This window comes from Mesoplodon bidens, assembly GCF_964165515.1.
Source record: "Mesoplodon bidens genome assembly, chromosome: 2".
NCBI classification, from domain to species: domain Eukaryota; kingdom Metazoa; phylum Chordata; class Mammalia; order Artiodactyla; family Ziphiidae; genus Mesoplodon; species Mesoplodon bidens.
This window is the reverse complement of record NC_138177.1, coordinates 151,861,275-151,880,000: the sequence shown is the minus strand read 5'-3', so window position 1 is coordinate 151,880,000 and position 18,726 is coordinate 151,861,275. Positions and strand designations below refer to the sequence as shown.

Below are 18,726 nucleotides of genomic sequence, written 5' to 3'. Positions count from 1 at the left end.
GTAACTCTCTGAGCCTCAGTTTTCAATTCGGAAAGTAGGGATGATGATTGCTGCCTTCTTTTTTTTTTTTTAATTATTATTATATAATTTAGACAGTAAACATGGTCTATTTTTGCTTCTTTCCAATAGAATACATTTGATCACTTTTTTTTATACAGTAGGTTCTTATTAGTCATCAATTTTATACACATCAGTGTATACATGTCAATCCCAATCGCCCGATTGCTGCCTTCTTGATTCAGAAGCTTGTTAGGAAGATAAAGTGAGCTCCTCTTTGCCACAGTGCTTTGAAAAGGGAAATCGTGATGGAAGTATAAATAGCCAGTATAAACAAAGAGAAATGTTCAAGTTCACTGATAATCGATAATTTTAAAATTACAATTTTATAACTATTTACAATAATTTTAAAAATTGAAATAGCTGGCTATCATTTTTCATTTATTAGATTATCAAGGATTGGACAAAATGGTAGATAAGTACTTTGACAGCAGAAATCTTGTACAGTCTAATAATGACAATGACAATAATAACTACCTCTCTTCTGGACTTATATTACAGGGTTCATAGAGCTTCACATTTATTAACTCATGTATTCCTCATAATAAGTACGTATAATAATGTGAATATATAATAACATATTATTATTGTCCCCATTTTACAAATAAGGGAACAGAGGCACAGAGAGTTTGTGAAGGTCACACAGCTAGTAAGTGCCCTAGCAAGTATTTCAGCTAGGATTTAGGATAGGACAATGGCCTATCCAAAAGAAAACGTGTTCAAGCCCACTCCTTTTGTTCCTCTAAGGATTGGGCAAGAATTGAAACAAAGGATGGATTCTAAGCAACAGCGAAAGTGTAGCCCAGATGGACACTCATATTTTCAGTCAAAGTGTAAATTATCACAACCTTTTGGGAAGCCAGTTTAGCACTGCATTTCAAAAGCCTTGAAAATGAACACGACCCCACAAAAAGACAAATACTGCATTATTCCATTTCTATGAGATATCTAAAGTAGTCAAACACTTAGTAGAATGGTGATTGCCAGGGGCTGGGGGGAGGGGAAAAGGGAATTGTTCAATGGATATAGAGTTTCAGTTTTGCAAGATGAAAAAGTCCTAGAGATCAGCTGCACAACAATATGCAAATAGTTAATACCACTATACTGCACACTTAAAAATAATTAAGATGGTAAACCTACCTAAGGAGGTAAAAGACCTGTACTGGAAAACTATTAAGACACTGATGAAAGAAATAAGACACAAACCGTTGGAAAGATGTACCGTATTGTTCATGGATTGGAAGAATTAATATTGTTAAAATGACCATACTACCAAAGGCAATCCACGAATTCAGTGCAATCCCTATCACTACTAAGGGCATTTTTCACAGAACTAGAACAAATAATTTTAATATTTGTATGGAAACAAAAAAGAGCCCAAATAGCTAAAACAACATTGAGAAAGGAGAACAGAGCAGGAGGAATCATGCTTCCTGACTTCAGACTATACTACAAAGCTGCAGTAATCAAAACAGTATGGTACTGGCACAAAAACAGACACATAGATCAATGGAAGTGTATACAGAGCCCAGAAATAAACTCATGCACTTATGGTCAATTAATCTACAACAAAGGAGGCAAGAATACACAATGGAGAAAAGACAGTGTCTTCAATAAGTGGTGCTGGGAAAACTGGACAGCTTCATGTAAAACAATGAAATTAGAATATTCTCCAACGCCATATACAAAAATAAACTCAAAATGGATTAAAGACCTAAATGTTAGACCAGAAACAATAAAACTCCTGGAAGAAAACATAGGCATAACATCTTTGACATAAGTTGTAGCACTAGTTTTTTGGATCTGTCTCCTAAAGCAAAGGAAATAAAAGCAACAACAAACAAATGGAAAATAATTAAACTTAAAAGCTTTTGCATAGCAAAGGAAACCATCAACTGAATGGGAGAAAATATTTTCAAATGATATGTTCAATAAAGTGTTAATATCCAAAATATATAAACAGTTCATACACTCAATATCAAAAAACCAAACAACCCAGTCAAAAAAATGGGCAGAAGACCTGAATAGACATTTTTCCAAAGAAGACATACAGATGGCCAACGGGCACATGAAACATGAACATCATTAATCATCAGAGAAATGCAAATTAAAACCACAATGAGATATCATCTCATACCTGTCAGAATGGCTATCATCAAAAAGACACAAATAGGGTTTCCCTGGTGGTGCAGTGTTTGAGAGCCCGCCTGCCGATGCAGGGGACACGGGTTTGTGCCCCGGTCCGGGAAGATCCCACATGCCATGGAGTGGCTAGGCCCATGAGCCATGGCCGCTGAGCCTGTGCGTCCGGAGCCTGTGCTCCGCAATGGGAGAGGCCACAACAGTGAGAGGCCTGTGTACTGCAAAAAAAAAAAAAGACACAAATAAAAAATGTTGGTGAGGATGTGGAGAAAAGGGAACCCTTGTACATTGTTGGTGGAAATGTAAATTGGTGCAGCCACTGTGGAAAACAGTATGGAGTTTTCTCAAAAAACTGAAAATAGAACTACCATATGAACCAGCAATTCCACTCCTGGGTATACATCCGAAGAAAACAAAAACTCTAATTCAAAAAGATACATGCACCCCAATGTTCACAGTGTCATTATTTACAATTGCCAAGACATGGAAGCAACCTAAGTGTCCATCAACAAATGAATGGTTAAACAAGATGTGTTTTATATATATATATATATATATATATATACAATGAAATATTACACAGCCATAAAAAGGAATGAAATTTTGCCATTTGAAGCAATATGGATGGACTTGGAGGGTATTATACTAAGTGAAATAAGTCAGACAGAGAAAGACAAATACTGTATAATATCACTTATATGTGGAATCTAACAAATAAAACAAACTAGTGTAGTGACTATAACAAAAAAGGAACAGACTCACAAAATAGGGAACAAACTAGTGGTAACCAGTGGAGAGAGGGAAGTGGGGAGGGGCGAGGTAGGGGTAAGGGATTAAGAGGTACAAGCTATAAATAAGCTACAAGGATGTATTGTACAACACAGGGAATATAGTCAGTATTTTGTAGTAACTATAAATGGAATATAACCTTTATAAATTGTGAATCACTATGTTTTACACCTATAACATTTAATATTGTACATCAATTATACTTCCATTAAAAATTTTGTTTAAAGCTTAAGATGGTAAATTTTATGTTATGTGGGTTTTTTTTTTTTTTTTTTTTTTTTGCTGTACACGGGCCTCTCACTGTTGTGGCCTCTCCCGTTTTAGAGCACATGCTCTGGAGGTGCAGGCTGAGCGGCCATGGCTCACGGGCCCAGCTGCTCCGTGGCATGCGGGACCCTCCCGGATTGGTGCATGAACCCGTGTCCCCTGCATCGGCAGGCGGACTCTCAACCACTGAGCCACCAGGGAAGCCCTATGTGGGGTTTTTTTTTAACCACATTAAAAAAAAATAAACACAACTTTGACTCAGCAACTACAGTTTTAAGTTATCCTGGCTAAATAATCAGAGACTGTGCTATTCCTAAGAGTAAAAAACCAAAACAACAAAAATATTTATAAATGGGGTCAATTAAATAAATTATAGGATAGCTATAATGGGATTCTATGCAGCCATTAAAATGACATAGAAGAGTTTTTTATGTAATAAAATGTTTTTATTTTAGTAAATGAAAAAGTTACAAAGAGGCATATACAACATAGTCACAATATTTGTTTTATTGTTTCAGAAAAGATTATCATATACACATGAAAAAGAGGCTGGATGGAAACACACCAAATTACAAATTGAAATTAAGAATGGAGATTATTTTTATCTTCTTTGTGCTTTTCTATATTTTCCAAATTTTCTACAATGAACATTTAAACTTTAGCAAGATTTATACTTTCTTTTACATTTTTGTCACATTGTACACTTTATAAAGTTCATATAAGCTCTGGATTAGATTACAGCTGGAGACAGGGCAGGGACTTTGGAAGGCTTTACAAAGCCAACAGAAACAGACTGGATATAGGGTATTAAGTAGTGGAAAAGCCAAACTGGAAGATTGGAAAAAGAGTGGAGCCACTGATAAAAGTGAAGGTATGATGAGTTGGCTTGGGAAAGGATGAGGAAGAGGATAGGTCAGAGGTGTGTGAGTGTGTGTGTGTGAGTGTGTGTGTGTGTGAGAGAGAGACAGAGACAGAGACAGAGACAGAGACAGAGAGTGCTAGTTTACACTTACAGGTGGCAATAAGCAAGAAGAGTTGTCCAGTAAGTATAGGGCTGCAGAAAATCACAGGTGTGTAGATACTGGTTTGGGATTCTTCATCAGGAAGGTGAAGGCTGGAGCCAGGAGGGAGTGAAAGTCCCCTCTCTGTTCTTCCTCCATGAGTTTATGATCTCTCTTTCTCTCTCTCTCGACCATCAACAGACTCTTGGCCAGTCTACAAAATTCCCTGGTTGATTGAGTCAGTGTTTACATGAATATAACTATTCCTAAGAGTAAAAAAGAATATTTTTACAGTGTATATCGTACTAAGATTACATTCACTTTATTAAACAACTCTAAACAACTCTACAACTCTTTTTTTCCTGGAGTCAAAAATTGCCTATTTTTTTCATTTGTGTAATTATCTATGCATCTACTGTTAATTATTCCATAAACTTTCCATCGGGACTATAAAACGTCTTTCTATCTGGTCACATGAATCCAATACTTTTCAACTTTTTTTTTTCCCCTTAGAGACGTTCTTCCTTAGGCCTATCCTCCTCTTGCTCCAAGCTGTCGTCTTGGCTTTGCTATCCAACTGTTGTCCTGAGACTTCCCATAACCACATTCTGGGGACTTGCATCTCCTCTCCTGTGCCAAATCCCCTGTCTCCTGGATATTCCTATTTGAGGCTTATTCTCTCATTTTGGAGGAGCGCATTCTCCAGTAATTTCCCCAGAATAAGTTCATGGGAGGTACATTTTTGAAACCCTATTTGTCTAAAAGTGGCTTTATTTTGCTCTCACACTTGATTGACAGTTTGGCGGGGTACAGAGTTCCAGGTTGGAAATCATTTTCCCTCAGAATCCACTGTTATCTAGCTTCTCATGTGGCTAGACTCTTGAGAAGTCTGATTTATTCTGATTTCCTTTACTTCTTATGTAATTTTTGCTTGTTCACTTGTTTCTGGAAGCTTTTAGGACATATATTTTTCCTTTATCCTTGATGTTTCGAACCTTCATCATGATAAGTAATAATAATGTAAGGCTTTTTCATTCATTGCTCTAGGTACTTAGGGGTCCCTTTCAATCAGGAAACATGCAGTCTTCAATTCTGGGAAATTTCCTCTCTGTTAGATTCCCTTGTTTTTTTCATCATTTTTCTCTCATTTTCCATCCCTTGGTTTTGTTTATTCTAACTTTATAAGAGATTTTTTAGTAGTTACATTTTTATGTATGTATGTATGTGTTTATTTACTTGGCTGTGCCGGGTCTTAGTTGCGGCATGCGGGATCTTTTAGTTGTGGCATGCAAGCTCTTAGTTGTGGTGTGTGGGATCTAGTTCCCTGACTAGGGATCGAACCCGGGCCCCCTGCACTGTGAGTGTGGAGTCTTAACATGTTTTAACTAATTTAATCCTTACACCCAATGAGTGAGTTACCATTCTTATCCTCAATTTACCAAAAAGGTAGAAACTACTGTGTATAAAATAAATAAGCTACAGGATATATTGTACAGCACAGGGAATAGAGCCTATACTTAATAATAAACATAACTGGAATATAACCTTTAAAAAAAGTGGTTTATTTATTGTTCTGGTGTATGAGACTATGATAAAATTCTAAAAAGTCAATTTTCCTGAAAAAATCAAGAAAAGTGTAAAAAAAATTTACTAGTAAGGAGAATTCCTTGGTGGTCCAGTGGTTAGGGCTCTGAGGTTCCATTGCAGGGGGCACGGGTTCCACACCTGCTCAGGGAACTAAGATCCCACATGCCACATGACGCAACCAGAAAAAAAATTTACTAGTAAGGAAACTGGGACAGAAAGGTTAAGGCTCTCATCCAGGTCACACAGCTCAGAAGTGGACCTGAATCTAATCAAACCTGTAGCTTTCCAGTTTCAGAAATCTGAGGGATAGAGAAATAAGTTAAATGTTACCGCAAGAACACAACTGGCCAAATCCAGAATGCAGGACATTGTACAAGACAATTTACCAACAATCAAGGGTGTAAGGAAAACTTTTTTTAAAAAATTAATTAATTAATTAATGTAAATCATTTTTGGCTGCGTGGGGTCTTTGTTGCTGCATGTGGGCTTTGTCTAGTTGTGGCAAGCGGCAGGTACTCTTTGCTGCAGTGTGTGGGCTTCTTATTGCCTGGCTTCTTTTGTTGTGGAGCGTGGGCTGTAGGTGCGCGGGCACGCGGGCTCAGTAGTTGTGGCTCGGGGGCTCTAGAGCACAGGCTCAGTAGTTGTGGTGCACGGGCTTAGTTGCTCTGTGGCATCTTCCCAGATCAGGGATTGAACCCATGTGCCCTGCATTGGCAGGCAGATTCTTAACCACTGTGCCACCAGGGAAGTCCCTGGTTATCCTTTTTAAATAGCAGCTTGTACATGTCAATCCCAAACTCCCTAACTATCCCTTCTCTCTACCCTTCCCCCTGTGGTAACCATAAGTTCATTCTCTAAGTCTGTGAGTCCGTTTCTGTTTTGTAAATATGTTCATTTGTATAATTTTTTTTAGATTCTGCATATAAGCGATATCATATAATATTTCTGTCAGACTTACCGCACTCATTATGACAATCCGTGCTGTCTAGTATGTCCATCCATGTTGCTGCAAATAGCATTATTTCATTCTTTTTTATTGTTGAGTAATATTCCATTGTATATATATATATATATACCACATCTTCTTTATCCATTCATCTGCTGATGGACATTTACATTGCTTCCATGTCTTGGCTATTGTAAATAGTGCTGCTATGAACAATGAAGTGCATGTATCTTTTCAAATTATAGTTTTCTCTGGTTATACTCCCAGGAGTGGGATTGCTGGATCATATGGCAACTCTACTTTTAGTTTTTTAAGGACCCTCCATACAGCTTTCCATAGTGGCTGCACCAACTTACATTCCCCCAACAGTGTAGGAGGCTTCCCTGGAAAAGGAGCATTTCAATCACCTCAGATAATTGTGGATAGTTTTTTTTTTGATGCAAGAAGAAACTTGACAAGTGGTAGTTGCTTAAAGGTTAATGCAGCATGGAATCTAAAACCATACCAGTGAACTTTTCCTTTCTTTCCCTCCCCATCTTTATTGAGATATAATTGACATATAACATTGTGTAAGTTTGAGGTATACAATCCATTGATTTGATACACTTATAGATTGCAAACTGATTACCATAATAATGGTAGCTACCACCACCATCACGTCACATAATTACCATTTCTTTTTTGTGCTGAGAACATTTAAGATCTACTCTTTTAGCAACTTTCAAATATATAATACACCAATGAACTTTTTATACTCTGTTCCAGTAAAATCCACCAGATTGTCTTGCATATTGGTGGCTCTTTTACTTATGCATACTTGTCAAGACATGTATTAGTCATTTAGAATTTATTGGTTCACTGTGCAGATATTTCAAATGTTGACACATTTCATTGCATAACATAAAAAACTCGCATTCACTAATGTCACTACCAATCTCATCAGAAAAATCTTCCTTTACTGGGAAACTATCAAGCTCACAGTAGCAGATAAAACTGCTAATTTCCAACCAAAATATCAAATCACTTTGGCAACAAATACTGTCAGTTGTTTTCCTTCAAGTGACAGGTGCCCTTTGTTCATTTTAGAGAAAACACCTGCCAAATACCCAAGTCTGAATAACAATAGTTTGTCTGTTGGTTATACTTTCAGATAAGAATGAAGTTCATGGGGACTTCCCTGGTGGCACAGTGGATAAGACTCCGTGATGCCAATGCAGGGTTTCAATCCCTTGTCAGGGAACTAGATTCCACATGCATGTTTCAACTAAGAGTTCGCATGCCACAACTAAGGAGCCCACGTGCTGCAACTAAGGAGCCTGCCTGCCGCAACTAAGATCCGGCGCAACCAAATAAATTAAAAAGAAAAAAAAGAATGTTCATAGCAGCACTGTTTGTAAAAGCAAAAGCCCAGAAACAACCCTCACTTTTATCAATGAGGGAATGGGCAAATTTTTGGTATATTCATACAATGATCTACCTCACAGTGGTGGATGAACATCTCAGAGTTCTATCAATCGATACGGACAGATTTCAGTGTCTTAATTTGTACTCCACCCAAAGCAGGGTGTGAGACAAATTCTTCAGTGCAAGAGTTTATTTAGGAGGTGATCCCAAGAATCAGAAGTAGCGAGTGAGAAGAAACTGAGGAAAGGGACTTCCCTGGTGGCACAGTGGTTAAGAATCTGCCTGCCAATGCAGGGGACACAGGTTTGAGCCCTGGTCTGGGAAGATCCCACATGCCGCAGAGCAACTAAGCCCATGCGCCACAACTACTGAGCCCACGTGCCACAACTACTGAAGCCCATGCACCTAGAGCCCGTGCTCCGCAACAAGAGAAGCCACCGCAATGAGAAGGCCACGAACGGCAACAAAGAGTAACCCCCGCTCGCCGCAACTAGAGAAAACCTGCGCACAGCAACGAAGACCCAACGCAGTCAAAACTAAATAAAATAAATAAAATAAATAAATAAATTTATTAAAAAAAAGAAGAAAAGGAAGACAAACCAATAAGATGTGCATTATTGAGCTACTGATGACAGTGGGCCACTGTGCTTTCCCGCTGAGAACTCCCTGAGGAATTGTGTGGAATACAGCTCAGAATTGTCCCTCTGAAGATGTGGAGACTGGACCATTTTCCACTTACTTCCACCCCCCCACCCCCTGCCCCAAGCCCCATTGATCGATCCCCTGGGGCAATAACTCTCCTGAACTCCTGGGTTACACACAGGCTGAACAGCCTTCTCAAGCTTTGTAAAGAGCCTCAGTCAGATAAGCGAAGAGCTGCTGTGGCCTGCGAGGTGGCATGCTAGCAGCTTGCCTTCAAGTCTCAGCTACCCTGAAATTGAGGGGGCTGCGGGGACACGGTGTGAGCTACCATAGTTGTCAGCTAGACTCAGAAACTAATGTTGAGTGAAAAAAGGGAATCACAGGGAATTAGGTACAACGTGCTCCATCTTTATAAAGTTCAAAAATACATAAAAGTATATAATGCATGGTTAAGGAAACACTTATGGATATTATGCGTATAAAATTATGGATATTCTGAAAGCAAGATAGGCGGGAAAGGGTTTATCACATATTGGGGGACAGTCAGCAAGTTTATTTATCAGAAAGCACATGTCAGAGTGCAGTTGGAGATAAAGGTAGTGAGTTAAAGAAGGTGGCTAATTGGTGGGTGTCTTTGAAACCAATCTTCAGTTTTACTCTGATTTGGAAAGTAAAGAGGAACAAGCTTTTAAGAAAGGGTGTGATAGGATCAAAATGTATCAAAAGCAATCACTATGCAGTTGGCTTGGACGGGAGAAGGAGCTGAGGCTCAGAAGTCCCTTAGCCCGGCAGCACTGGGAGGCTTCCCTGCTTTTAGGGAGCTTCCTCTTTGCTCTGTTCCTTTATCGGGGCAGACAGGCAGGGCGTGGCTTGTTGGTATATAGGAACAGCTGGAAGGGAGTCTGTCGGGCAGATGGAGCCCCTGGCTGAGGGCTTCAGGCATTAGAATCAAAGATGAACTTTTCCCAGGCCCACCTCCGGAGTCCTTCCTGATGTTCCTGCCTGAGGCCTCATCTCCCTGAACGGGCAGAGGGATGTTCCCAGCTTGGAGACTCCAGCTCAGCCGGTGAGAGACAAAGGGCCCCTAATTCCAAATGTGGTGAGTCCTCCTCCCTCTCCCCTCTCTTCGTTCTTTTTAGTCCTTTGATTTTCTCAGGATCCTCAGGTCTGTTGGAGAAACTATCCCCTTTCTTCATACTCACAAGAACATTTTAGAGGATGAAATGGAGCGACAGGAGATGAGGAGCACAAAAGGGGACAAGTGACAAGGGGACTGGATGGGTTTTGTCAAAAGACTCTCCTTTGGATATTATCGTCATCATTAAGTATGACAGCTGTCACTTATTTAGCCCTTACTTTTAGCCAGGTCCTGGCCGTTTGCTTTCAGACAGAACAGCTGTAGATTTGCTGGGTCTTCTTAAGCTGCTTGGAGTTATCAAGGGAACTTCCATTGCATGTTTTTTTTTTTTTAGAAAGAAACACTTTTTTAAAAAATTAATTAATTTTTGGTTGCATTGGGTCTTCGTTGCTGCATGCGGGCTTTCTCTAGTTGAAATGAGCGGGGGCTTCTCTTAGTGGCAGAGCATGGGCTCTATGTGCGTGGGCTTCAGTAGTTGTGGCATGTGGGCTCAGTAGCTGCGGTGCACGGGCTTAGTTGCTCTGCGGCATGTGGGATCTTCCCGGACCAGGGATTGAAACTGTGTCCCCTGCATTGGCAGGTGGATTCTTTTTTTTTTTTTTTCTGCTTTTTAAAAAAAAATTTAAATTTAATTAATTTTTTTATACAGCAGGTTCTTATTAGTTACCCATTTTATACATATTAGTGTATACATGTCAATCCCAATCTCGCCCCCCGCTACTTTTCCCCCTTGGTGTCTATATGTTTCTTCTCTACATCTGTGTCTCTATTTCTGCCAGGCAGGTGGATTCTTAACCACTGCGCCACCAGGGAAGTCCTCACTGCATGTTTTTCTCTGCTTTAGAAGTTTTTGAAATTAAACTGTTTCAAACTTAAATGTAAATGACTTCCTGTGGGGAAAAATATTTCCAACATATGTAGTAGAAAAAAAATTTTGTTACTATATGAGGAATTTTACAAAACATTAGAGACAAATGCCCAAATAGAAAAATGGACAAAATATAGACAAGTAATTGACAAAGTCCAAATGACATAGGAATAATCAAAGAAATACAAATTAAGATGAAACACAATTAATTATTTTTAGAGAGATATTGTTACTCATTAAAATAATGAAGATGTAAAAAAAAAAACCCCAGTTTTGTTACTCATTAAAATGACAAAGGGACTTCCCTGGTGGCACAGTGGTTAAGAATCCGCCTGCCAATGCAGGGGACATGGGTTCAAGCCCTGGTCTGGGAAGATCTCACATGCTGCGGAGCAACTAAGCCCGTGTGCCACAACTACTGAGCCTGCACTCTAGAGCCCGCGAGCCACAACTACTGAAGCCCGCGTACCTAGAGCCCATGCTCCGTGACAAGAGAAGCCAGTACAATGAGAAGCCCGTGCACCGTAACAAAGAGTAGCCCCTGCTCACCACAACTAGAGAAAGCCCGTGTGCAGCAATGAAGACCCAATGCAGCCATAAATAAATAAATAAATAAATAAATAAAATGACAAAGATGTTAAAAAAAAAAAAAACCCAGTGGTGGCAAGGTTGTGGACAAACAAAGAATTTCATACACTTTGGTAAATGGATATGACCTCTCTGGAGGGCGATTTGGCAATGCAAATTAAAAGTCTCACCATTTTAAAGATGGGAAACTCAAGACCTAAGAGTTTAAGTGACTTCCTTAAAGTTACAAAGTCACACAATTAGAAACCAAGCCAAGTCTAGAACTAAGCCTTATAACTTGGCCCTCAATCCACTATCAATTGTAGTGATAAAGCTTATAATAGCAATGCATTGGGAAAAAACCAATGGAATTATTGGTTTTTGGAATATGGAATTATTTTAAAAATTCTTGCATATTCATGATGGAACACTGAAATCATTAAAAGAATATTTGATGGCATGGGAAAACTACATAATATAGTTCTTGGTGAAAATGTTGGGTATTAAAACAATATATACGGTATAGTCCTACTTTTTTAAAAAAGTTATATACATACACAGAAAAAATATTTGAAAAACCATATTGTCTTCAGGTGGAGGAATTACAGGTGGTTTCAAACATTTTTGTCCTTTTTTTCTTGTAATTTCCAGATTTTCTATAATAGCTAGGATAAAAAAAGCAATAAGTTTTATTTGACAAAAATTGTAAAACAACTGAAATGCCATAGGGCTATGCTGGAGGTGACTTGGAGCTGGCTGACCAAGAGTGCCTGTCAGGGCAGGGAGTGTGCATCTCAGAGGGCAACGAGAGGGGACCCAGAGCCTGAGGGAATTTGAAGCCGAAGACTAGGGCACTTCAGATGGCCAAAAAGCACATGAAAATATGGTCAACATCACTAATTATTAGAGAAATGCCAATCAAAATTACAATGAAGTATCAGTTCACACCAGTCAGAATGGCCATCATCAAAAAATCTACAAACAATAAATGCTGGAGAGGGTGTGGAGAAAAGGGAATCCTCCTGCGCTGTTGGTGGGAATGTAAATTGGTGCAGCCACTATGGAAAACAGTATGGAGGTTCCTTAAGAAACTAAAAATAGAACTACCATATGACCCAGCAATTCCACTATTGGGCATATATCTGGAGAAAACCCTAATTCAAAAAGACACATGGATCCCAATGTTCATTGCAGCACTATTTCCAGTAGCCAAGACATGGAAGCAACCTAAACATCCATCGACACAGGAACGGATAAAGAAGATGTGGTACATATATACAATGGAATATTACTCAGCCATAAAAAGAACAAAATAATGCCATTTGCAGCAACATGGATGGACCTAGAGATTATCATACTAAGTAAGTCAGACAGAGAAGACAAATATCATATGATATCACTTACATGTAGAATCTAAGAAGTGATACAAATGAACTTATTTACAAAACAGAAATAGACTCACAGACACAGAAAGCAAACTTATGGTCACCAAAGGGGATAGAGAGGGGGTGGGGAGAGATAAATTAGGAGTTTGAGATTAACTTATACACACTACTGTATATAAAATAGATAACTAATAAGGGCCTGCTGTATAGCACAGGGAACTCTACTCAATACTCTGTAATGGCCTATATGGGAAAATAATCTAAAAGAGAGTGGATATATGTATAACTGATTCATTTTGCTGTACACCTGAAACTAACACAACATTTTAGATCAACTATACTCCAATAAAAAAATTTTTTAAAAGACTAGGGGAGGTAGTGAGAAGAGAGGGCTTTTAGTTCCTTGAAGTAGGATGGATACAAGAAAAAATCAAAATCTTATATATAGCAATGAAAAAATATATATTTATATATAACAATTTTGGGACCTAGTGTCCTACAGGTGACTTACAGCAAAGGTGGCATCTAGACAGCTGATGATGGAAAACTCTCACTCACCATCTGTTCACCCTTTTATTTTTTCAGTCTTTTTCTTCTACCCTGTTTCCCTTCTACCATCTTTTAGTCTCCTCTCCTGTTTTTTGGTTTCTTCTCCCCGCCTGGCTTGGAAACTTCCATTGAATACCATGGTTCTCCTTCACTGTTGTTCTGCCCATGGAAGGCACTCTCAGAAATAGAATCTGACTAATCCTCCTCTTAACTCAGTAATTTTGTCATCTGAAGCATCAAGTTTCCAAATTAGGTTATTTCTAGTGGAGAACTGAAAGTTAGACAAACACTCTTGAAATGTTATTTTTCCTTTTCATGAAGCAGAATTATAGCATATTGGAGCTGGAAAGGAATTTAAAGCTTCAACTTGTCAAAATTCTTTAATTAAATAAATTTCATTGTTGCTAAATTTAGTTTCATGTTGCACATTTGTTCAATATATTACACTTTATCAGTAAGTTAGGAAATAGAGATGAGAAAAAATTGCCCATATTTCCAACCACCTTAATTATTAACAACTATTCATATTTTATAGGACTTACTTTTAGTTCCTTTCCTACACACTCTGTAATGTAGTTATAATCATTGTAAATGTATTATTTTGTATTTTGCTTTTAACACATCATTAGCTTTCATTTGAAACATAGGTTTGATGAGCCATAATTTACTTAGTCATTTCCTTATCAATGTACCTTTAGATGGTCCAGTTTCTCACTATTATACAAATACTACTGACATCATGTAAACTTTTGTATTTCAGATTCTTTCCTTAGAGTAGATTTCCAGACTATTTCTCACTGGATCAAAAGGCAAATACATTTCCTTACTTCTTGTTGTTTCCCAATTTACAATGAACTCAGCAAATGTAAATGAATCTCTCAATTTAAAGATGGAAAATCAGGGCCTAAGAGTTTAAGTGACTTGCTCCAAGTTACAAAGTCACACAGATAGTAGGGACCAAGCCAAGACTAAAACCAAGCCATCTGACTCCAGTCCTCAATTCACTAGAGATATAAGCCTTTCTTTACCTTTTGGTTTTATTTAGCCTTAGATTTTGGGGAATGTTGCCACTAGCTTACTCTCTGCTCTTCTTGGATGAGATTATGAGGAAGGAAATTCACACCTTTAATAAAAAAGCTAAGATCTCATATCACATTAGTCACACTCTACCCAACAACAGCAAAATACACATGAAACATTTACCAAAATAGACCATATGCTAGCACACAAAGCAAGTCAATAAATTTAAAAGGATTCAAGTCATACAAAATATGTTTTCTGGCCACAGCAGAATTAAATTAGAAATCAATAACAGAGGCCTGTCTTCTTCCTGACTGGTCCTGGTGGTTTCTGTCTGAGAACTGCTGATAGCAATATGTTTTCAGGAAATGCCAAAATTGGGCACCTTGCCCCCCAGTTCAAAGCAACATCTATTATGCCAGATGGTCAGTTAAAAGATATCAGCTTATCTGACTACAAAGGGAAATGTGTTGGGTTATTCTTTTACCCTCTTGATTTCACCTTTGTGTGCCCCGTAAAGGTGATAGGGCAGATGGATTTAAGAAACTCAACTGCCAAGTGATGTGTGTTTCTGTGGATTTTCACTTCTGTTATCTGGCATGGATCAACACACCCAAGAAACAAGGAGGACTGGGACCCATGAACATTGCCTTGATATTAGACCCCAAACGCAATATTGCTCAGAACTATGGGGTATTAAAGGCCGACAAAGACATCTCATTCAGGGGCCTTTTTACTATTGATGATAAAGGTATCCTTTGACAGATCACCATAAATGACCTTCCTGTCTGCCACTCTGTGGATGAGACACTGAGACTAGTTCAGGCCTTCCAGTTAACTGACAAACATGGGGAAGTGTGCCCAGGTGGCTGGAAGCCTGGCTGTGATACCATTAAGCCTGATGTCCAGAAGAGCAAAGAATATTTCTCTAAGCAGAAGTGAGCACTGGGCCATTTTAGGGCCAGGCTGTAGTAGGCGGCCATAAAACAAAACCTCTTTTGTACATTGTCATGCTTAAAATACAAGACCTTACACTCAGCCCAGATGTGGTGTGGGACAGGACAGGCCTTTCCTGCAGGTGTTGGGGAGGCCAGCCTTTCTTCCTCTGGGGGGAATGGTCTGAGCTGAAAACATGCAAACAATCAAAATGAATACATAATTTAAATGTGAACGTTATGATGAGAAGAATGGGAGATGAACATAAAATTTTAAGTAGATGTCATGGAATAGTATTGTTGTTCTGCTGTCATTTTATGTACTTCAGTGATTTTGAAAAGCAAACACCTGTTCCCTTTTTTGGTATTATTACTGCAGCTTAAGTATATCTGTAGCTCTACACTGTGTAATTTTGAAAGGAGAATGAGAAAGAAAGAATCTGTCTCTTGTTGCCAAATTGCCTCATTAGTTTTAGTGAACAAAAATATGTACTTTTCTGATGTGAAATCGTTGTGATTAAAAAGTAGTAGCAAATAATGTTTATGATATTTCAGACATTATAATTTCCTATAGTAATTATAACATTCCTATTCTTTTGAAGTTGAAACTTCTGTGTACTGAACCACAGGTTTTCTAAGCTTCTAAATGTAGCCTTTCATTGCATATTTCAGTGGTCAGAACAGATGACCTCACACACACACACACACACACACACACAAAGTTGTATTCAGTTGACAAGTTTCTTGATTAACTACACAGCTATGATGCAATCATGTTACTAATTTGCTTGCCCAGTGAAATATGCTTATAAATGTTATGGAAGTAGGATGGCAGATAAGTTTAAAATGGCACCCTTTTGCAAAGAGCTCAGACTTTTAATGAACTATTTTAAAATGGGTTGGAACTGGGAATTCCCTGGCAGTCCAGTGGTTAGGACTCCACGCTTCCACTCCAGGGGCACAGGTTCGATCCCTGGTCAGGGAACTAAGATCTTGTGAGCCGTGTGGCATGGCCAAAAAAGAAATAGGTTGGAACTCATTTTTCCCCTTTTAAAACAACTTGTGATCACGAATGCCGTCATCTCTCAGATATTTGACCTTTTTGTTTCAGCTTAGGCGTATATTGTATGAGTACGCTAATCTTTTCTATACCTCTATTCCAGCGAATAGCAGATAAGAGGATAATACTCCTTTTATATTTAATAATAATATAATTTCAGTATAATTTAATATTATTAAATATTATTTTATTTAATAAAAATCAGATAAAAGAATCAATTTAAAAACTGTTAATTTTGAAAACTTCTAAGAAGCCAAAACATTATGGCCTAAATCACCCAGAAGACATATATATTGTATTTTAGTTCCACGTTAACTTTTTATCGATACTTTAGTTCCACAGTCCTAAAAGCAAACACCTTTTACTTTAAAGTACTTTATCATATCATTTGATGCATGCAAGTCTGTGCTCTTTGACAAAATCAACATATAATGAAGACATGGCTTTGTTTACTGAGATTCAAACTTGATGCAATCTTTTTTTTTTTTTTTTTTTTTTTGCGGTACGCAGGCCTCTCACTGTTGTGGCCTCTCCCGTTGCGGAGCACAGGCTCTGGACGCGCAGGCTCAGTGGCCATGGCTCACTGGCCCAGCCGCTCCGCAGCATGTGGGATCTTCCCGGACCGGGGCACGAACCCGTGTCCCCTGCATCGGCAGGCGGACTCTCAACCACTGTGCCACCAGGGAAGCCCTTGATGCAATCTTTAAAATAAACTCAGTTCTTTCAGAAACATAAAAAAAAATCATATGTATAAAATAAATAAGCTACAAGTATATATAGTACAACAAGGCAATATAGCCAATAGTTTAGAGTAACTATAAATGGAATATAACCTTTAAAATTTTTGAATCACTATGATGTACAACTGAAACTCATATAATATTGTACATCGACTATACTTCAATAAAAAAAGGGGAAAATTGTGTGATCATCTCAATACATACAGACATATCAGTTGACAAAGTTAACATCCATTCTTGATGAAAACTCTCAGAAAACTAGAAATAGAAGGGAATTTCCTGACCTTGATAAAATGTATCTATGAAAACCTTATGGCTATCATTATACCTAATGGTGAAAAAAGGAATGTTTTCCCTAGGATCAGGAACAAGGCAAGGAGCCAAGGCAACAAGGCAAGATAAGGAAATAAAAGGCATTCAGATTAAAAAGGAAGAAGTAAGACTGTCTTTACTCATAGGTGATGTGATCTTCTATACAGAAAATCCTATGTAATCTACAGAAATGCTAGCATTAGTAAATGAGTTTAGCAAGGTCAGGGATATAAGATGAAATATACAAAAATCAATTGTATTTTTATATGTTAGTAATGAAAAATCAGAAATTAAAATTAATAACCTAATTTAAATATAATAACATCAAAATATTAAATACTTATGAATAAAGCTGACAAAAGATGTGCAAGATCTATACACTGAAAACTATAAAATACTGCTGAAAGAAATTAAAGAAGACCTAAATTAGTAGAGAGATAAACTGTTCATTGGCCAGAACACTCAATATTGTTAAGATATCAATGGTCCCCAAATTGTGTCACGTACATTGAACTTTAGGAAGTGAAATTATGCTTTATATTTATTAGGGGAGCTTTCTTCATAAAGGAATTTCATGATAACCACACTGAGAAGTAAGGAAGTGATTTGCGCATTTTGTAACTCATGATACAAGGCTGTGCATTCATTCATTCACTCATCTATTTATCCATGTTTTACATTCTACCTACTTCCAGAAAGGATCCCATCAGTTTGCTTGCGTGACACCCTGATATGTGCAAGATTGCCTTGTTCTGAGTGTAAAATGAGGACAGTAATACCTATTTTTCAGGGTTGTTGTCAATAGCAAAGAAATATATGTAGAGTACCTACAGGTGCAATAAATTGGAGCCATTATGGATATAGAACAATATAAATAACTCAAAAATATATTTATGACTTAGTATTAATTCAATCTTACAGTAGCATAATGTTGATTGTTATAATATTGATATATTATAATATAAATTAACTGAGGACATGATGGAAGAAGGCCATCCTGGCCAACCAGATCAGAAGAATAGATATGGAGATCAGTATGGTGACCAGATAGAGGGTTATTACATCCATGTAAGAAAATAGGAAATAAAAGATTTGGCAGCACTTAATCTTCCACTCAAAGCTCTGAGAAGAGATGCTGTAAAGCAACTGTGGCTGTGGCTTCCGATTTTGGACCTCGGGAGGCACTTCCTGTTGTGCTTCTTTGCCTCCTGGACTGTGTGTGCCTTTGCCCAAAGTGGACTCTGTTTCTTCTCCTCTTTCTCCTTCCCTTCTTGGTCATCCTCCTCCTTTTTTCAATATATTTGCTTCCTGATAATC

The 18,726-nt window shown here is 38.1% G+C and overlaps 1 pseudogene across 1 annotated transcript; it reads left to right on the top strand.

Moving 5' to 3' along the window:
* Positions 1 to 14,717: 14,717 nt before the first annotated feature.
* LOC308612173 (peroxiredoxin-1-like) lies at positions 14,718 to 15,754 on the top strand (annotated as a pseudogene). Its single transcript has one exon. The product of its transcript is annotated as a peroxiredoxin-1-like (transcript).
* Positions 15,755 to 18,726: the final 2,972 nt, after the last annotated feature.